The sequence below is a fragment of the Copidosoma floridanum genome, unplaced genomic scaffold (genome assembly GCF_036245765.1).
Source record: "Copidosoma floridanum isolate Cflo_tuat_1 unplaced genomic scaffold, Cflo_Japanese_pri ptg000013l, whole genome shotgun sequence".
In the NCBI taxonomy this organism is placed as follows: Eukaryota; Metazoa; Arthropoda; class Insecta; order Hymenoptera; family Encyrtidae; genus Copidosoma; species Copidosoma floridanum.
The window spans coordinates 23,224,192-23,230,191 of record NW_028321890.1 but is presented as its reverse complement, the minus strand read 5'-3'; positions in this window follow the sequence as shown (position 1 = coordinate 23,230,191).

The following is a 6,000-nucleotide window of genomic DNA, read 5'->3' as shown; positions in this document are numbered from 1 at the left end:
CTTTTCATGTAATCGTTATTATTTCTTTTTTATTTTTCTTCTTATTCTTTGACTTCTCTTCGAGCTTCTCTTACATCTTACTATCATTTAAAGAGAACAAACATCAATCTATTTTTCAATTACCATGGTAAAAAATGTATTTTAATACTTTTTTCAACGTGTAGCACGATGAATTACGTAATCTGTGTAAATCAATAAATTTTTAATAAAGGGGTTTCATAACATAATCAATTGAGGTTTGGACTTGGATCAAATCTAATGGAAAGGGGGAGGGGGTGCAAACACAAAAGTAATCTTAAACGTTGCGTCGTATCGTGTCCCAATGAAAATTTAAAACGCCTTTGTTTGTCCAACTCAGACGTGGAAAATTTTGTTACGTTTTGGTTCTATACAATTATGAATAAAATTCTCACCAAGGAATTGTAATAGTCTTTTTAATTTAAAAAACTCATTTTCAAAAACATGCAGTTTGCGTACAATAGTGTATTGTCTCACCCTCTCTTTCTCACTTAGCTTAGAATTCAAAAAGATGATCATAGTTGTTCATAACTTCGATTTTTTAAACGTTTTATTCTGTCGTTTTCTGCTACACACCCGACTTTCCATTGAATTTATTCGTTTATTTACATTAGAAAACATTGGCACACTTGAATTCACGATTTTCACTGTTGTATTATAATTGAAAAATACATTGAAGATTACTGTGATTCGTATAGAATGTTCGTGTATCTGGGTAAATCTATCTTAGAAAACCTAAATTATTATCCCTTTTAAAAAACTAAAATTAAATCCATGATACGTCCTGCCTATATTTTATACCACATGTCTTGATGGAATGTAGATAAATTAGTCACATTTTCACTCAATTTTTTTGTTGTTGCAACAATCCAATGCTGACGTTATAAAAAGAGACTCCCTAATTCAGAATACACTTGTATGCATTTTTTTACTACATTTAAATTAAAAAATGCCAAATCACCCAAGTGAGAATAGATAATCGAGTCTCTTGCATTTTAAATTTATTTTAGTCCGATTCCCCATACATCTTCTAAAAACCTAAAATACCACTTGTCTACTATACTTGTTGGGCTAATATATATATATATGTACAAATAAAACCACAAAATAACCAAACGAGTAATCCAATGAGAAAAAAGTAGCAACCACGGCATAAATCTCATGTTGCACTAACTCAATAAAACAACGCTTCCGCGCCAAGGACGGAAAAAAGTTAAAGAAAGTTACATTTAAAAACCCCGCATGAAAGAGAGAAAAACAAAAAACGGCACGCGCCGTCAAGTGGCTCGTATTAACCATATCCTAAAATAAATGTAAAGGCCACGCACACGTTCGAAGGGAAGCCTTGGACAATACAACGTGCCATGAAAAAAGAGAGAGACCTCATCTCGTCCTCCTCCTTCGACGACGGCAGGGGGACCAACGACCACGTCCAGCATCAACGTACAACAGATGAGAAGAAGACGGAGGAGACGGCAGCCTGTTTATGATTAATTTTAATTGCCACGGAGTTGCGTGCATCACTCCGCTGGGTAACGAGGTCGCCCACACGCGTCTGTATACGTATACAACGCGTGCAGTGATCCAATGTACTTGTTTAGCGTATTATGTATATACGTGCAGTGTAGCGTGTGTGTGTTGTGCGCCGTGACGATGATGCTGCAGAGAAGGAGAAGGTAAGTAAGTGTACAATGTACTCGAGAGAAAAAAAAAAAAATAAAAAAAAAGTTCCTATAGAGAACCTTATATGTTACCTTGATGTACATAGACCGTAGATTTCACTTTCGTCGTTTACGCTCATTATCGGGCATCACTGACCGGTAATAACAAAGTTAGCACCGTCCACTCGACCGAGCGGGCGAAAGAAAGAATGCCGATACGAGAGTGTAATTTTAGCGTACATACGCTACAATATACCCGAGTGTTGTGGCCCATATCGCTGTCTGCCGATCGCGAAAAACGATATACGCGTGCGTGCTGCCGTTGGTTTCACAAGCTTTGTTTTTTTTTTTTTTTAATTTTTTTAATGAACTTTCCATACAATACATTTGTACAAGAATTTGACGGGAGCAAGTGACGTGTCTTTTGTACGTTATTGCATTGCGAGACAGAGAGAATCGGTTTCTGTGTACCTTACAACGCTTGCGACGTTACCGATTTTCGAAGATTGAAACTGTATTTTTTTTTTACCCGTGTACTTTCCAATTGGTTTCCACATCATATTTTTAACACTGCAAAGTGTCGTAATGAAATTTGAACGTAACACGCTAACTTGCTTATACGTGTAATATGTACATTGACGGCGCTGACGCAACATTCGCGTGTTGTCCATTTAAACAGCACACCCATGTAATTTGCGAAAACAATTACGTGCAGTACAAAATGGTATTTAAAAAAAAAGTAAGACAATGACGATGAACAAAAAACCCCACCAAATGAACCATACCGATCAACGCGCTCAGAAGGAAAGTAAGAAAAAAAGTACTCCCGATACCCAGCCTCGGTTAGTCCTTGGATGATGGACAAACAAAAAATTAAGGCATCGTCCACAGCGAACAAGACGGTCAACTTCTTCCATCTCGTGGACGGTTAGCCGAGCTGCAAGTATACGAGAAATCGGATATCTCGACGAAAAATCTATACTTACACACTGTAGAGAAAGGCTTCCTACTTCCTGCAACTGTAGGAGCAGCGTGGGCGAGCGAGCGTTGCCGTCCGATGCTCCTCTCTCTCTCTCTGCATTATTTTTATCATAATTAATTCGTTCGGAAGTAACTCCCCGAGCGACTAAATTAAACAGTTTGCAGAGGAAGGAAATTTTGGTATAGAAACCGATCTTCCCGCGTTTGGCTTCGAGGGAGCGAACCCGGTGGACACGCTTCGACGGACTTTGGAAATTGTGGCAGCCGGATATCGTTAGTTATGCCCTTAACGATTCCGCCACGCCTCGACCACTGTGAGACCGGCTCTTGTCTATACCCCATACTGTTTATTTTCGCTCTCGGCACTTGTATTATACACATACAGGATAAATGCTTGGTTTTTTTTTCCTTTGCACAGCTTAACAATTGTTAGTTTTTGGACTGTCGCTGAGAAGAGACACTACACCAAAAAAAAATATCTCAAACGCTACCGATGAGTCGTGAGGCATTGATATTCGCACACGTGTGTCTCCGAGCATTGTTATATACCCCTGCGCTACACGTGCAACTTGCGAGCAAAAACACGGCCATATAGTTGTTAGCTACCGAAACCGAGACAAAGTGTATATGTATGGGTACACAATTGTAGTGTTTGTACCCAAGTTGTATCCATCAAAGTCAGCTGTCCAGGTGAATTTCTAGGGCGCCGCTATATACTTATACGTTGTGTACGGCCGTTGCGGTGATATGTTTCTTTGTTGCACGTTTCGCGGCTGAACCGTAAGTTTTAAGCACCCGGTCGTAAAACCCGCTCTCCTGCAGTTCGATTATTGTGCACAGTCCTACGGGTCTACTCTCGATCGTTTGGTCCACTCGAGCAGCAAAACGTTTCGCTCGAAAACAAAATAATTTCCTCCCGGCATTTTTACACCCACATCGGAGCGGTTCAAGTTGCAGGTATATACATAGGCGGATTGAGCGTATATAATACCAGTGATTGCTCACGAGAGCTTTTTAACACCTGTTCGAAGAAAAGAGAGAGGGAGACACGATATCTTTATATGTATAAGTATACTTGAATCCCCGTCCGAGCGATGATCCCGTAAGATGTACGCGCTCGAGAGAACACCTCGCCGTATATTTCCGGCTTTTGGTTGTGTGGGTATACGTACACCTCCTGCAACTGGAAGAAGGAAAGATTCGGGCCAGTGATTTTTCCGGTCAGGACCCCGGCGAACTGTATCGCCTCCTCGAGTTTCTTCATCTCTCCCGTGTACAATGTATACCCAACTCTCCGGAGTCGCTTTCCTATGTACCTATGTATATGTATATACGTAAGTACTTATCTTTCTCTCGCTCCGCGGTTTTGTTCCCCTCCCCCTTCCGTCACCCCTTGTTCGTAGGTATATAGGTGTACCCAACAGGTATTTTGGTGTGCGAGAAGAAAGTCTCGGATGCTCCTTTTCTCTTCTCTTCTGCAGCGTTATTGTTTTTGTCGCCAGAGAGGGACCCTAGGAGTTAAGAGCCGAGACTAATTTGTTTCCACTTCCGGAACAGTTTTTGAGGGAAATGATTTATGGGGTGTTTTACTGAAGGATGACGGCATGACAGCTTGGAAAATGTGTTTTTCTCGATTGAAGCTGGTGCTTTTGATCATTAAAAATAAATTGGAATGACTGTGGTGTTATTATTATAGGGAAACTGTTGTCGTTTGTACATAGAGATTGATTGATACAAAAACGCAGGTGCGATCATCGCATTTTCTAATCGTGTCGAAGAAACATGAAAAATCCTAGGACCCAGAGAGAAATGAAAAAAATAATAAGAAAGAGAGGAATTAGATTGTCATGTTCGAGGTGACCGCGAGCACAAAAAATCAATTTTAGTACTGGCTCGGTTTCGAAAACTTAGTACCTACTTACATAGGGGTACCGCGTTAATTGTAATGGTATCTTGTGATGTCGTGCAAGGTGCGATTGAATAGATTACGTTACATGAATCGAAGGAAAGTTTCGAGGTTTTTCTCAAACATCGGTAGATGTTTCCATTTCGAAGAAGTTTAATTATCTCTTCATGATGTATTGACGAAAAAAATCTGAAAGGCACGCAAAGAAATCCATCAAAACGCGTATATACATTACCACCTTCACCTTTCTCTCCCTCAAAGTGAAAGTACACGCTTATCCAAGTTCTTATAAACTCATCCAAAACCAAAAGTCATTGTACTATATACATGTAGCATCGTAACAAAGCTTTAACTCGTCAATATGCGAAAAACGTCGAACAGCTCATGTACGAAAGGAAAGGAGACAAAAATAAACATCATCGAGCTCGTAACTAGGAATAGCAAGTGTGACAATAAATGAAACAATAATAAATGGCTCAATTTGTGAAAAAGACAATGTTTTTAACTTTATACTACAACTTGTTTTTTTTTTTTTTTTTTTTTTTTTAATTCAATATTATAATATACACGTTCACCCATCGATTAAAAAGGTCATGACACATTGCGGTAACATAATATTTACAACGGAACTACCATGAACCGACGTTCTATACATTTGATTCGAAAATCGCTGTGAAATTTAAACAGTGATTTTATCACGAGGGGCTAAATTGTCAACAACACCTTTCTCGAGCGAAAATATGAAAAACTCGAGTATATTTGTGCCTTAAAATTGAGCAGAGAAGAGACAACGGTCCTACCGAGCGAAACGAGCCATATTGTCCAAAGCGTTATGCACGCTGAGTGGCATAAGTACCCCATTCACGTTTTTCTGGTGTTTCCGGCCAGTAATCCCCCCCAACGCGAGCTCGTTTCCCTTCCTCTCTTGTATACATGGCCTTCTGTACACCCGTAATTTTATTTCGTGTTTTACATTATTCTTCTTTTTTTTTTATATGGACTTTTTTTGTTCTCCTGCTTACGTATTGGCCGATAAAAATGGTACGCGACGCACCCACGGGAAGTCTGCTGTGTGGTACACTGCTCCGATGACTAACATTATAGAGCAGCGTGAATGGTTGACACCGGAATCGGATGCCTTTGGTACCTACGTTTTTATTTGTTTTTTTTTTTTTTTTTTTTTTTTTTTTTTATTGTTTTAACTTTAATAAGTAGCTTTGTACGCAATAATTTACCTTTAAGTGAATTGATGAATACATTGTATTGGACATTTTTTATGAAAATGTGAGACATTGGGCATCCGTTGTTCATTTATTATTGAAGCTCACCAATGTATGAATCAATACTGAGAAGTGACAGTAGGAAGGCACACAATAAACATTTTTCAGAGAGCTTCGAAACAAAAATTAGTACGAGAGATTTTGCGCTCATGCA